The following is a 16,266-nucleotide window of genomic DNA, read 5'->3' on the forward strand; positions in this document are numbered from 1 at the left end:
TAAAGTTGGCATCATATCTTCATGATTGAAAGTGAAACAATTATATGTTGGATTCTAGAATTGTATCAAGCTTCGGGTGAGGACCAAGTCTACTTCGACGTACAACATGAGAGATATGTCACCACAATCTTGTTAGAATGCTTGCTTCTCACGCTTGCTCCAACCTTCCAAAATTTTCTTCAAACCTCGAATATCATTCATCTTGAAAGTGGTGGGTACGTAGCTAGATAATTCTAACACATAATGCAATGTCAGACATTCTCCTAGATGCTTTTGCTTTGCCTTTGACCAATCACGTGCATCTGTGGAGCTCACTTCTATGTTCATGAAACTTTTCTCCATCTTAAAATATCTTTTAACCATATGTACACTTGGGATCAATCACCTTTTTAATATGCTATGGACATGCAAAAATGAAGCAAAGAAAAACAAAACAAAACAAATAAATTAGTCAGTACATGTAATAAATTAAGGCATGAAATAAACAAATCAGTTTTACCATAACGTGATCTACCCGAAACATGATATATTGAAATGAGATCTACCCAAACATGCTTTCTACCATCATGCAATTGATCTAAAACAAGCCTAATCACATGCTTTTCTAGTTCTCATGCTTTCATTCGAAATAAATAAATATATTCTATAACTTTAAAGAAAAAAGAAAAAATGTTAGAGTACGCTCCTTAATTGTGTATACCTATTTCAGTACCTATTGATAGATGAAGGTTCAGTATGACTCTACCTAGTGTGACCAATCTATGGTTCACTATATGCATGGTTTCGACTCTAAAGGAAAGGGTACTCAAATTTTCCTTGATGTTGATGCCCCCTTGTGTTGCCAAACCCTCGATCCTCACTTATTATACGCTTTGAACAGAATGAGTTCAATTCGAGAAGGTCAACATCCCTATGCCCATACGAGGAATAAATTCCCAAGGAGGCACAAGGTGTGTATATCATAGGCTAGTGGTTATAACTCATACGGGGAATAAATTCACCACATAGCGTATCGTTCACCCCTACTTAATCGGGACATAGCTCGAGTATAGAGCTTATGTCATGTGATGCGAGTGACGTGTGTGAGGAGGAGCATACAAACCATTGGTCAAACAGGAGGCCCAACTTAAAAGAAACACCTTTAAAAATATTCGACAAATTTGAAAACAAAGAAATTCAAAGATTAGTATGACTGTCAATACACATTTCAAAACGAATTAATTAATATCCATTAAAATCAATCGTAAGATAAATTTTTATTTAAGCTTTCTAATATCGACTACCACGATGATGTATTAGCGATTACTGGCCTGACTCTCAGTAATCCCCAAAGGAGTCGCCAAACTATCATAACGCATTTTTTTCAAAACAAAAATGATTTTTATTATAAGATATGAAACTTCAATTTTTTTAGTGTCAAATTAATTTTAAATCGGAGTCATCATCGACTTTTAGGTTAGGTAAGTTGAGTACCTAAAAATGTCTTAAAAATAATTTTAAAAAATAAATAAATAATCATTTTTTAAAATAAATTGGTCTATTTTTAAGGGTAAGCACCCCACGTCACCCAATACTGGTACCTAAGTGCTTATACATCATCATGGTAGTAGAATTAAAGAATGCTAGAAATCAAGAATTATCTTACAATTTATTTTTCCCTCATTAATTAATTCATTTCTAACTATAAGAAATATTCACTATTTTGAGAAGAGGTCACGGGATTTGCATGTCCTCCAATGAGAAGTCTTTCCCATCTAATTCTCCCCTATACAAGAATATTCCCTTATTCTTTTATCTGGGGGCTTTACAGTAAGCATGAACCGAATATAAAAAAAATTAAATTGATCAATATACTAAAAGCGTACACATGATTGTTATTAATATAAAAGATTATTTATTCATTTTTATTTAAGGCATACTCGATTATTTCCAAGTTCATTTTTTATCAAACATCATATTGAATCGTACTACCTCGATAGGTTGCACGTTTCATGCCATTCTACGAAATTCGTTATTGAAAACAAACACAAGTGTATATGGAAATTAATGATTATTACTACTTGGTCTAAGGGCTTATTAGAATTTTAACAAAATTTTTAGAGCACGTTATTCATATTAAATCTTAGTAAATTCCAACTAACTTGCATACTAAAAAAATGAAATTAATAGACTAAATCATTACTAAACAAAAATTACAAGTGCATATTGGCAATAATTTCATTTCATTTTATGTAATAATCATATTAATCAGTGACCAAAATAAAAATTCAATAAACCCAAGAGGACATGAAACATGAATATTACAATTTTAATGCATAAAAAGTTGAGGACTAAAATGCATTAAACCTAAAATTTAAGGATCATGTCAAATATTTGACCAAAGCATGATAAATGATGAGTAATTACTGAAATGTAAACGGGAAAAAATTTGAAGTTGAAATTAAAATAAACAAAGTATTCATTCAGTGACGAAATTGTATTGCAAAATTTGAATGACTGAAAACTTGATTTACCCATGGTCGAAAATATGCAAATCCACCCTCAAAACGATGTTGTTTAATGCAGGGTATAAAACCCCACAACTTAGACCAAAATGGCCATAACTTTCATTTTCCTCATCTCTCTATTTTTTTACAAAGAGGGTATTTCTCTCAACTTTCCCCTCTATCATCCTTTTCTCCCACTACGGAGATGAAGAAACAACCTCCGACCACCATAATCGATCACCATGGACAGTGGCCGAGAAACCGAAACGCACCAAAATAATGTTCTCTTAACCTCAAATCCCCTTAGACCGAAACCCCTAAACTTTATGTTCCTAAAAGATCTAGATCGAAGCCTAAAACACGTTCGACCATCCCCTCTTTATTTTGGTTTCACATATGACGATACTGGGTCATCCACCAAAACATGTTCGAACCCTTTATCTTCATAGGTAAAAAAATTTACTATGAGGCTTATTTTCTCTCTCCTTGTTGTGACCAGCGGATATCTCGGTGGCATCAGCAGTACTCGAGAGTGGAGGAGTCATGAGTAATCGTTGTATCGGGACTGTTGGATCAAATCAGATCCAACGGTCATGGCATGAGCGACGATTGAAGGCTCTAAGGGCTTAGGGGAAACCCTAATCATCATCAAATTTGTATTGTTTGATTAGATTTGATCCAACGGCACGGATGCGACGATGTAGGTGACTTCATTAACGTTAAGTGTGAAACCCTATTATAGAGTTGATTTGGATCATCAAGTCACTCTCAGATCTAACGGTGGAGAGTGAGGCAACGCTAAAACAAATGATAAAAACCCTAAGTCCTTTCCGTTTCATGCATGGGCCATGTTGGACTTCTGTTTTGGGCTTTGTAAAGGACATTTAGAATTTTAATTAATTTTTATGTGTTTTGGTTTATAATAATAATAATATGGATCGAAAAAGGGTGATTACATTAATTAAACTCTATACATAAATACATTTTCTTAAAAAATAATCACATTTAAAAGCTTTTATTTAAGTATTTAAAATGAAATAATTATCAATTGTAATCTATTGATACGTATGCTTACACCTAAAAACATTATGTATAGTTTGATATGATTTAATGGTGATATCTATTTTAGAATTTTTCGGTTATTGACCATACATGCACTTATCAAACATATAATTGTTTAAACTCAAATCTCCTAAAAAATAATATTATTTATTATTATTGAGACCAATCAATAAATTTGTTTAAACTTTTAATTTTAAATATCTTATACTAAATTCTAATAACATAAAAATTATTGTTATGATTTCTCATTAAAATTGAATGCTTTATTATTTTTAAACTATACTAAGAAAATAATATGAATCAAACGATCTTAGTAGTTAAGAGATTGTTATTATCTCTTGAGCTCCTGGGTTTCGAACACCACATATATAAAATTTTAAATATACATTGTAAAATAATTTAAATTTTTAAATAGTTATTACCTATATTCATCTCAAAATGAATAATAATAATAATAATAATAATAGAAAAATGTGAGTTGGAGCATCTCATATAGTTTCAATGATTAAAACCAAATGCACCTCAGCCAGCGATAAGTACATGATAGAAGGGAAGGGCGCCGCACCCTCATTATTAAATAGGAATTAAATAACTTTTATTATTATTTTTTATTGTTAAATAGAAGTAATTTTCATTTTATTGCTCTTGTATCTAAATTTGTAAATACAATTCGCGAATACAAGGGATATGTTCTTTATTAAGATTTTTGGGTAAACTACAAACTTGGTCACTCGACTTTTGTAAAATTTCATTTTTGGTCACACTTAAAGTGAAAATTCCAAATGTTGAAAAAATATAAATAAATTGATTTATTCAATTATGATTATTCAGCATCTCCATTCATGAAAAATAGTTAAGTATTTTCATGAAAAATAGTTAAGTATTTTCACTCAAAAAGTCAAGTCGTTTCATGTTAATATTTTCATCAAAAGGTTATAATTTGTAATCAAATGGTTAAGTTATTACATTTAAAGGTATTAAACTTTCAATACAAATTCCTCTCCCTATATAAAGGCTAAGTTGTGACACATCTCAACACACAACTTTCCCTATTTGCTTTCAAATATGTTCCTTTCAATTATCCGATTCTTCCAAAGTCATTGTCCGGTGATAAATAAAGATAAAGATCGTGTTCGATTGTTCACTACGGTTGTGCTTACTGTTGTGAACGTTTATTGTTGTATCCTGAGAGACCGACGTCCAACGTTACTCAAAGCACCGAGGAGAGGACGGATCTTTCTCAAGGAAATTGTTCATACATGCCTCAACAAAACTCTTCTTCTATTTATTCAGTTCCATCCGATTACAGGTTCTATTTTAATTTCACAATTTTTTAACTTTATTATTGAAACGAAATTTTTAGATTATAATACTAAAACACTATTTTTCAATATTTGCAACAATCTTAAGACATATTTCTTGTGTTGTAGTTCAATCTAAACTCAAAAAGATTAGAGTGGTAATATATTTAGGTTAATATATATTTCGTTTCATATTATATTTATTTTTTTCGGTTTTGATTCCGATTACAGAAAAATGTCTGATACTTCATCTAATTCATATTCTAAAGAGATTGTCGCTACACAGACTTAGGTTGCGAGCCAAACATTACCTATGACCACGAGTCATAATGAAATGCCTGCAAAATTCAATGGAGTGAATTTCAGAACATGGCAACAGAAAATGTTGTTTAATTGACGACCTTGAATCTGACCAAAATTTTGAAGGTTGAACCTCTTAATATTAGAGATGATGAAGTGGACGCTGCAATCACATTCAACATTACCGAAGCATGGAAGCACTCTGATTTCCTATGCATAACTACATCTTGAATGGTTTATCTGATACACTTTATCTGATTTCCTATGCCATAACTACATCTTGAATGGTTTATCTTAGTTGCCAAATTCTTAAATATTGTAATGGTTGATTCTAAAACTGTTGTGAATCAGGTGCAAGAATTCCAACTGATCATTTATGGTATTCTCGTAGAAGGTATGATTATAAGTGAATCCTTTTATGTGGCGGCCATTATTGAAAAACTTTCACCTGGTTGGAATGACTTTAAGAATTATCTTGAGCATAAGAGAAAAGAAATGACAATAGAAGATCTGATTGTGAGAATTCGAATTGAAGAAGACAATCGATGTGCGGCTAAAAGGATAAACAAAGCCAATCATAACATTGCCAAGACAAATGTGTTCGAAGTCAAAAAGGACTTCAAGAAAATAAAGCAAGCTCAAATTGAGTCTAAACAAGGACCAAATGGCGGTGTTTATAAGAATAAAAAATTCCAAGGGAAATGTTGTAATTACAATAAGACGGGACACGTGTCTTCTGAATGTAGGCTTCCAAAAAGGTCCAGAACAAAATAAGCTAATATTCTGACAAAGATTTCCAAGGAAGTATCTGAACTTGACCTATGTGTTATGGTCTCTGAAGTTAACTTGGTTGATTCAAATCCAAGAGAATGGTGACTTTATACTGGTGCCACACGCTATATTTTTTGTGACAAGGACTCCTTTGCTGAGTTGGTTTCTTGTGAGAAAGGAGAAAAGCTCTATATGGGCAATGTTGCAACTTCCAAGATCAAGGGGAAAGATATTATAATTTTAAAGATGACTTCTGTCAAAGAGTTGAAACTTCAAAACGTGTTGTATATGCCTGAAATACGAAAGAACCTTGTCTCTAGGACCCTCCTAAGTATACATGGCTTTAGGATGGTGTTTGAATCCCAGAAGTTAGTTTTATCAAAAGTATAAATAAAAATGATTCTTCTTCTTCTTCTTCTTATATGATTGAATCATTAAATTTATGGCATGATAGACTCGGACATGTTAATTATGATACTTTACATAGATTAATTAACTTAAAACACATTCCCCATTTCAAATTAATTATAATCATAAATGTGAAACATGTGTTGAAGTTAAACTAACAAGGTCTTCATTTAAACCCGTTGAAAGAAATACATTTCCTCTTGATCTAAATACACAGTGATGTTTGTAACTTAAAATGTATTCAAACTAGAGGAGGGAATAAATAGTTTATTATCTTTATTGATGATAGCATAAAATATTCCTATGTATATTTGCTTAAAAGCAAAGATGATGCTATTGAAAATTTTATTCTCTATAAGCAGGATGTTGAAGCCCAACTTAACAAAAGGATTAAGAGGGTGAGAAGTGATCGTGGTAGTGAATATATTGAACCATTTGGTCAATATTGTGCACAACATGGTATTATTCATGAAGTAACAACATCATACTCTCCTCAATCGAATGGAGTAGCAGAGTGAAAAAATAGAACATTAAAGGAAATAATGAACGCTATACTAGGAAGTTCTGGGTTGTCACAGAACATGTTGGGGAAGTTTTCTTATCAGCTAATTACCTTTTAAATAAGGTGCCCCGCAAGAAAAAAGACAAGACACCATATGAGTTGTGGATAAGCAAGAAACCTTTCTACAATTACTTGAAAGTGTGGGGGTGTCTTGCAAAGGTAATGTCTCATTTATCAAAGCAAATGAAAATAGGTCCTAAAACAGTGGATTGTGCTTTCACTGGATATGCTCACCACAACATGCATATCAATTTCTTGTACATGAATCAAAGAATCTAAAAATTCACAAGAATACGATATTAGAATCTAAAAATGCCTCATTCTTTGAAAAAATATTTCCTTGTAAAATTAGAGAAGTTGGCTCAAGTTCAAGGAAACAAACTTTAGAAACTATTAATGAAAATAGTCAAGACTTCCAACAAGAGGTTGAAGTCGAGATAGAGCCGAGAAGAAGTAAAAGGGTACATGTAGAAAAAATCCTTTGGATCGAATTTTCTAACCTATAAGCTAGAGACTAAACCAGTAACTTATAGCGAAGCTATACGTTCATCTGAAAGTAATTTTTGGAAAGATGCAATCAAGAGTGAAATTGATTCCATCATGAAAAATCATACATGGAAATTAATGGATCTTCCTCATGGAATTAAACCATTAAATTCTAAACGGATTTTCAAACAAAAAATGAAAGCAAATGGAAAAATTGATAAGTACAATGCTAGATTGGTTATTAAAGGGTACCGACAAAAGGAATGTCTTGATTACTTTGATACATATTCACCCGTATCAAGAACAATTTCTATAAAAATGACACTTGTAATTGTCGCTTTACGAAATTTAGAAGTGCATCAAATGGATGTTAAGACCACGTTCCTTAATGGAGATAATACATGCACGCACTACTCTACTTGGAGAGGTAAGACTTGCACTTTGATTGTAGGACCTAGGAAGACAACAAGTGTTTTTATAATAAGAAGAGTTAAAAGAAAATGGTTAAGTATGAAGGAATAAGTTTGTAAGATAAAAATGGAAGCAAAATAAATAAAGATGATGATATGTTTGAAAGGATTTAGAGAAGTATTTGTATCGTGGAATGATGGTATGGTTATGCTTGAGTTTATGAAAGAAAATGGAATATGATGGATAGTATCTTAGAAAGACCAAGGAAGAACCAGTGCTATAATGAGCAAAGTCCCAGCCTTACAAATCTCTCTAAGGGGTGGTTAAAAAGGACTTGGACCCACTATCTATAAAGAGATAGGAACCACAAGTTCAAGGTGGATAGAAGATAAGTGATGCCACAAGCACAAGAGCACTTGATAAGTGGATATAGTTCTTAAAGAACTAGAAAGAGAGAAATCTCACAAGTTTTGATTAAACAGAGTTGGTTGATTTACAAAATGAAAGATAAATTATTTATAGGCCTAAGGATTCCTAGGATACACATATAAGCTTTAATGAGTGAACATTCACAGATGAATTTTCAAACTTTAAGTAGATACAAAGAATGGCTTAGTTGAATGAATTTGATGAATAGATGTTAATCTTTTAATGGAATGAATCATTTGGCTGAATTCATCCCACCTTGCATGAACTTGTTGATTTGTCTTCTATGGATGAATGTTCATGAATGTATCTTGGCTGAAATTCTTCCCCCTTGTGTGAACATGATTATTTGGCTTCTTGCATGAATAAGCATGAATGGATGAACTTAAAAGTCTTTGAATGAATTCTTGCACCTCCTCACAAATGTTCTGATTCATTTTATTATTCTTTTCTCATCCATGCATGTTTTCATTAATTCCTCCCATGCATAAGTCCTTTGAAGGAGATGAATGGTTGCAAATCCCGTATTTATTTCCAGCCTGCAGTTTCTTCAGTAATCTGGGGATATCTCGAGGTCCCAATATCGGATTGATACGATTCAAAGTTCTTTGGAAATCTTAGAGATAGGGGATTAAATGTTAAGAGACTTCATCACCTAAAGATGCTTGGAATATGTTCAAAAATGGCGATCAATATGACTGACGTGAACTGTCCAACCAACTCTTCAATTGCCTTTAGTCTTCTTAGCATCTAATATACCTAGAAAAAGTATGTAAACAAATAATTAGATAGGAATTGAGATATTATAATTATGGATGCATGCTTCCGCCTATGTTATTAATGCAAATGAACTAACTATGAATGCATATGCATTGAATGAGTTATATAAATATGTGAATTAATAAGTCATGCATGAATATCATATATTATACATATAAATGACAACATATAATATTGAAGTACAATTAAGAATAAGATAAACATATTCACATGACATGTAATGCATAAATAAGTAAATAAATAATAAAATAAGGTAAGACTCCCTTAGAATCAACAAGGTAGAACGTCCATGAAGTGATCATGTGTTGAAGAAGTTTGGTCCTTGGCATGATTGCATCAAGAGACCTTGATGAGGAATTTTACATGGAACATCCTGAGGGTTATGTAGCTCCAGGATAAGAAAATAAAGTATGTAAGTTGGTAAAGTCCTTATATGGACTTAAGCAAGCACCAAAGCAATGGCATGAAAATTTTGATAGTGTTATGATATCAAATGGATTTAAAATAAATGAGTGTGATAAATATGTGTATGTCAAAACCACTGTTGATGGATATGTAATCCTATGCCTATATGTTGACGACATACTCATTGTTGGAAGTAACAATGAAATGATAAAAATGTACCAAAAATACGTTAAATTAAAAATTTGACATGAAAGACATGGGACTTGCTGACATGATTTTGAGAATCCAAACCAAAAGTTTATCTAAAGGTCTCATATTAACTCAGTCACAATTTGTAGACAAGATTCTTGAAAATTTATGCTAGGCCGATTCTGGTGTAGCTAAAACTCCCATAGATACAAGTCAACATCTATCTAAAAACGAAGATGAAAGTGTTAATCAAGTGGAATATGCATGGATCGTAGGCAATTTAATGTACCTTATGAGTTTCACTAGACCTAATATTGCTTTCACTGTAAGCAATTTAAGCATATTTACAAGCAATCCATGGGAGAAAAACTGGAAAACAATTGTGAGGGTATTGAGATATCTTAGATATACTCGAAATTATGGATTGCATTATTCTAGAGATCCTGCTGTGTTAGAAGGATTCTCTGATGCCAGTTGGATATATGATATTCAAGATACCAAAGGCATAAGTGGTTATATTTTCACATTGGGAGGAGGATTTGTGTCATGTAAATCCTCAAGACAAACAATTATAACCAGATCTACGATGGAATCTGAGTTTGTAGCCTTGGACAAAACTGTAGAAGAGGCAGAATGGTAACGAATTTTTTTGGAGGATATTCTTGAATGGCCAAAGCTTGAACCCAAAATATGTATATATTGTGATAACCAAACAACAATTAGTATAGAACGAAATTTAATGTATAATGGTAAGTCAAGGCACATGCGATGTCGACACAATACCATTAGACAACTGATCTCAATTGGAATTATCTCTATTGATTTTGTAAGATCAAACGATAACATTACGGTTCTGCTAACCAAAGGGTTGAATCAAGAGGAATGGGACTAAACTTCATGAATTGTTTTTTCTCTATGTGAAGGAAAACCCAACCTAGTTTACTGGAGATCCCAAGATCTAGGTTCAATGGGACAACCTACTTGCATAGACCTGGTTCCTATGATGAAAACAGTGACTAAAATGTGAATGAGGTTAAGCAATGATTTTAATGACCAATATGTGTTTTGTTGAACCGAACAACTTAAGTCACCTATGTGAGAGTGAAGTGGAACCGCTTCAAAGAGATTATTGGGGTATAATTATCTAAGCTCTTACAGAACCAGGAGATGTCCACGGCTATATAGACATAACATTGAGAACCAAACTCTTGTCTGTCAGATATTTGTGTGAAGTATGTCATCGCTTACACAAACGGCATGATAGTTCAAGGACATCACGTCTACTTGACATCCAGTAAGGTAAACATATTGTCACAAGGGAATATTCAAAGAGGGACGCCTACCTATCCTATGCACATATCAAATGTAGAATCTATCACTACATCGAGTCAATATTTTAAACAATCAAATTCATTCATGTGGGAGATTGTTGGAAAATTATGAATGAATTGATTTATTAAATCGTGACTATTCAACATCTCTATTCATGAAAAGTAGTTAATTCATTTCACCCAAAAAGTTAAGTCTTTTCATGTTAATCTTTTCATCAAAAGATTATAATTTTTAATCAAATGGCTAAGTCATTTCATATAAAGGTCTTAACCTTTAACACAAGTTCCTCTCCCTATATAAAGGCTAGGTTGTGACACGTCTCAAAACATAACTTTTCCTATTTTCTTTCAAATACTTTCATTTCAATTATCCGATTCTTCCAAAGACATTTTTTGGTGATTGATAAAGATAAAGATTGTGTTCGATCGTTCACTACGATTGTTCATACTGTTGTGAATGTTTGTTGTTGTATACTAGGAGACTGATGTCCAACCTTACTCAATGCACCGAGGAGTGGATGAATTTATCTTAAGGAATCTGTTCATACAGGCCTCAACAAAACTCTTTTTCTATTTATTCAGTTCCATCCAATTACAGGTTCTATTTTAATTTCATAATTTTTTTAACTTTATTATTGAAACAAAAATTTTAGATTATAATACTACAACACTATTTTTCAATATTTACAACAGTAAATTGAGCGTTGTTGTTATACATTTTTGCATTTTGGTTACCCACATTAGATTTTGTTGTCATTTTATTCACTCTCATTATATTTTGTTAGTTTTATTTTCATTTTATTTACTCACTTTTGGTACTAAATTTCACACGGCCCATGTCTATTATTGGGTCTATACCAGCCAAAGTTTAGGCCCCAAAAATAGCATTAACTTGAGTATAAATCAATGCCTAAAATATTTGAGTCTAAACTCATAGCCTATACTCGGGCCCCAACCATCCCTAATATGTTGTCCATATCCCTTTCTCATTCTCAAACTCTTTTCTTTCCAATCAAATACAAATTCAAATGAACATGAGTCACTATCAACATTTTAGACTTTAAAAAATACTATTGACACTCTAAAAGCATGTATTTTATCGACACTTGCTTAAACTAACTCTTGGGTTTTATAAACGACCTAACTTACACTTTGATACAACCAAATATAACACTATAATATGACCTAGCTTGAATATGAAGGACATGAGTGTCACATGGGATCACCGAAGTGACTAACTATTTTTTTTCTTTTGTAACCATCTATTAAATCATAAAGACATAATCGTTAAATATGACATAAATAAGTATAATTTAGATTTGCAAAACATGGAGCTTCAAATAGTATAAAACTCACTAATCATAATAAGTTTACAAAATAGAGTTACAACTGAAATACAATATAAGATCAATGGTATACAAAAATAATTCAAGACATACTCCAATCAACAACGACTGGAACTTTGACCCAATAATGGTGCTCCGTGATCCATTCCTAAATAACTATGAACAAAAACTAATTAATAATGTTGAATTAACAAGCTTAGTGTCACACAGTTAACTTTACTGTATTACATGCATAATTCATAACATAAACATACAGTAAGTATAGTTAGAGAAAAAAATGCTATCTATGCCACATATATCCATAATTATAATATAAAACATTATGAGTGAGATCTAATATCACGTAGTTAAAACATACATCCACATACAAACAAATATGCATCATGATATCCAAGGTAATCGAAGCCATCAAGATTCAAACTCATATAGCCTACTAACATTGTTACTTTGGATGAGACATGAGCCACACACATATAAAAACTTACATCCATTGGCATTAATTTCAAAATATCTCAAGTGATACTTGGGTCATATATGTATCTATAATGAACACCTAGCTAGACTAATGCTTTAGAGTATACATATCAATGTAGATCACAATAACATTAGAGAAAAATCCAACTAGAATACTTTAAGTTCCATAGTACAACCATTGGAATATTAAGATAATCTACACACAAAATAGATGATTGTCGAACGCAAGTAACTTTGGTGTCCACGTTATTTCCTTAGTTTCAAACAAATACACAAGTTTTACAAAATCTCATCATAATATTATTATGTTCATAATTCATGACACAAATTCAATTATGATGATTACTGAATTTTATGTACAATTTACTTGATCGTGATTCAGGTAAAACTTGTCAAGAAACTTAAAATTCAAAGATGAACTTTGTCGGTTTTATTTACGAATGGTCGGGAATGGTTGTAAAATGCTTTGATGAATACGATGGATGTATATATATGAAAGGTGGTGTAAACAAAGGTTTAAAAAAATTGTGTTTAGGTTAGCATGGGAACAATAAATAACACTATAAAGATAGATGAATCAAACCTTATGAGTTCTTGAACCGTTGAGGAAGATGATGGACTTTGACCCACTAGTTATAAAGAACAGCGAACCAACAATATTAGAAAATAGATGAATAGATGCCACAACACCAAGCTTGATGAGCCGATAAAGTTCTTGAAGAACTATAAAAGATAATTGTAACACCCTAAACTCGATTGGGCTTAAAGTTCTACATTGGGCTGCCGAGACAACCCTTGATTTTAAAAATATTTCACTTTCATTTCAGAACATACTGAATGATACAATAACAGATGTAAATAAAAGTTATAAAACACTTTTATAAATAGTAGTTCGATAAACCAAATACATGATTAAGGTTCTATAAATACATATGCCCACTAAAGTTATAGTAAAGTACTATGAGGGAGATGTTGAAAGTCTTGTTTCGATAATGCTCCATGATCAATCCAATCTAAAAACCTACGAATTAAAACATCTGAACGCTAAGCTTACAAATCTGAATAGTATAATCACTAATCGAGAGCAACATTAAGAGTTCCATAAATATATGCATGTTAAAGACATGGTACTAAGAAGTAAGTACATGCATGATGTTAATCAAGTTCTACCTACTTAAGGTTTTAATGTTCTATCATTGAAGTAGGAGTTTCATGATTCCCTTATTCCTCTACTAAGGCCCTCACCATGAGTGCACCTCTATTGGGTCTCTACCCACATTGATTGTAATTACTATGCATTCTTTAAATGTGAAACTAATGCTAATATGTATTATTTGAACAATAAATTATTAGTATCTAGTCTCACATAGCCATCAGATACTAGTTACATGAGGGAACCCGATAATCACATAGCATTGGTAATATGCCCACCGAGCTATTGAATGATCTACTAGTCTCACATAATAATCAGGTAAATCATTGGCTTGGTCTCACACAATTGTCAAGCCAAGCTTTAACGATATTTGATGTACTAGACTGATGCAACTACACATTTATATTTGAGGGCCCTAATGCAACAAAACATTGACAGCGCCCCACTAGGGAAAATAAGGTAGCCTAACTAGAAACTAGTGCAGCTCGACAACTATAGTGAGATTAAGCCCTCACTAGTTTTTATTTTGCTCGTTCTCTTATCTAAAACGTTATGAGAAGGTTATTAGTATGTTATTTATAATAATTTATTAAGTTGTTTTATTTGTCATTATCATTTAAGGATATTTTAGTAATTTATGTCTCTAAAGATGTCTATACGTGTTTCATGATTTTACAATGATTATTATATTTTCTATTCATTGGTTGTAATACTAGCTACCCTAATACCTAACTCAAATTCATTACTAGAAAGTGACACTATAGTCATTCATATCATACATCTCTTTAACACCACTTGAATTGGAGGGACGACTAATATACTCTTGGTTTACTAGCATTCCCAAAGTACACAATTATGCTATAACGTAATCTGACTTACTTATCGTACCGCTTGTCGGTACACCCTATTCAACGATCCTCGTTATTAATTATTCGATACCTATTTTACTAAAGATACTTGGACGTATTACGCTTAGTATCGTTACTTTGGTTATAACCCACTCCTACGAGTATTTTTAGGTCCCTTGGTCCTTTATGTCCCTCACGAACTAAGTTCCACCATTACTGATCATCCTTAACTCTTATAGAGCTTAACAAGGTTAAATCTAACCATCCGAAATGGTTAGTATCGATACTCTAGTTACAGTATCGACACCCTAGGGTCAAGTATCGTACCCTCGAGAGTATTGACACCAAAAATTGTTTTTGTTTGCTAAAAGTGGCCTAGTATCAATACCAAGTACCCTTAGTATCGATACTATAGAGGTAATATCGATACTCTCTACCAGTATCGATACTCCCTACTTAAAATGCCTAGATTTTGTCCTAACTCGTACAACATCGATACTCGAACCCATAAATGCCTTGTTTAAGCTCCATAAACACCCGAAAATCATCCTAAAGGTATTAATTTGGATCATAATCATGTGCTAATGTTTTAGGAAGTCATTTAGGGTCATAAAGAATCATATAGACACAAGATTTACACTAAAAATATCATCTAACCATGAAATCAAATATAAATGCTAAAATGCTCAAATACTCAAATCTTAACAAATCATCATTCTTATGAAAGTCTTAACACAATGAAAGATTAGAAATACATTACTTTGATGTTAAAAACCTGAAATTAAGCTCCTTTCTCAATGAGCTTTACTTCCTCCCACTCTTATTGAACTAAGATGATTTCTAAGCCTTTCTTTAGCCAAAACAGAAAAGTTATGAGTTCTAAACATGAAGGATGTTGCTCGAGGGATTAATGACAAATTATAAAGTTCAAAGTACTTAACTTTAGCTATGGTACTTGGAGAAGAAATGGGAGAATGAAATGAAGAAAATAATGAGATAAAAGAGATAAAAGCTTTCATCTTTTAAAGATGGGATAAATATGGTTTTGGTCACTTCTCATCATTCTACTAAGCAAAAATCCCTTTTTATGATTAATTGGGCCTAATTCTAATCCAATTAAGCCCAAACTTGACCCAACAACTTCAATTATAAATTCTTGAGGCCCACATACCTCTCTTGTAAACCTGAAACTACTAGCCTAGAATTTGAGGTGTTACAATAAAACTATCAAAATATATTTATAAAATCAAAGTTGTGTTTACAAAGATGGAATGGGAACTAATTTATATTGTATCTAGGCTAGAATTAAAAATATGCAACATGTGAGTAAAACCTTCATCTTAATGCCAATAAAAGCACACATAAGAATTTGAGATCTTCCATTTCTCTTTGTATCTAAAAAGACTTGATGAAGTTCTAGGATGAATGTAGACACCTATTTGTGTACATGGAAAAGATCTTTGAGCTTCTAAATCTTGATTCTCTAAGATTAATTAAATGATAAATATCGATAACCTTAGGATGAAT

The sequence above is a fragment of the Hibiscus syriacus genome, unplaced genomic scaffold (genome assembly GCF_006381635.1).
Source record: "Hibiscus syriacus cultivar Baekdansim isolate YM2019G1 unplaced genomic scaffold, ASM638163v2 tig00113725_pilon, whole genome shotgun sequence".
NCBI classification, from domain to species: domain Eukaryota; kingdom Viridiplantae; phylum Streptophyta; class Magnoliopsida; order Malvales; family Malvaceae; genus Hibiscus; species Hibiscus syriacus.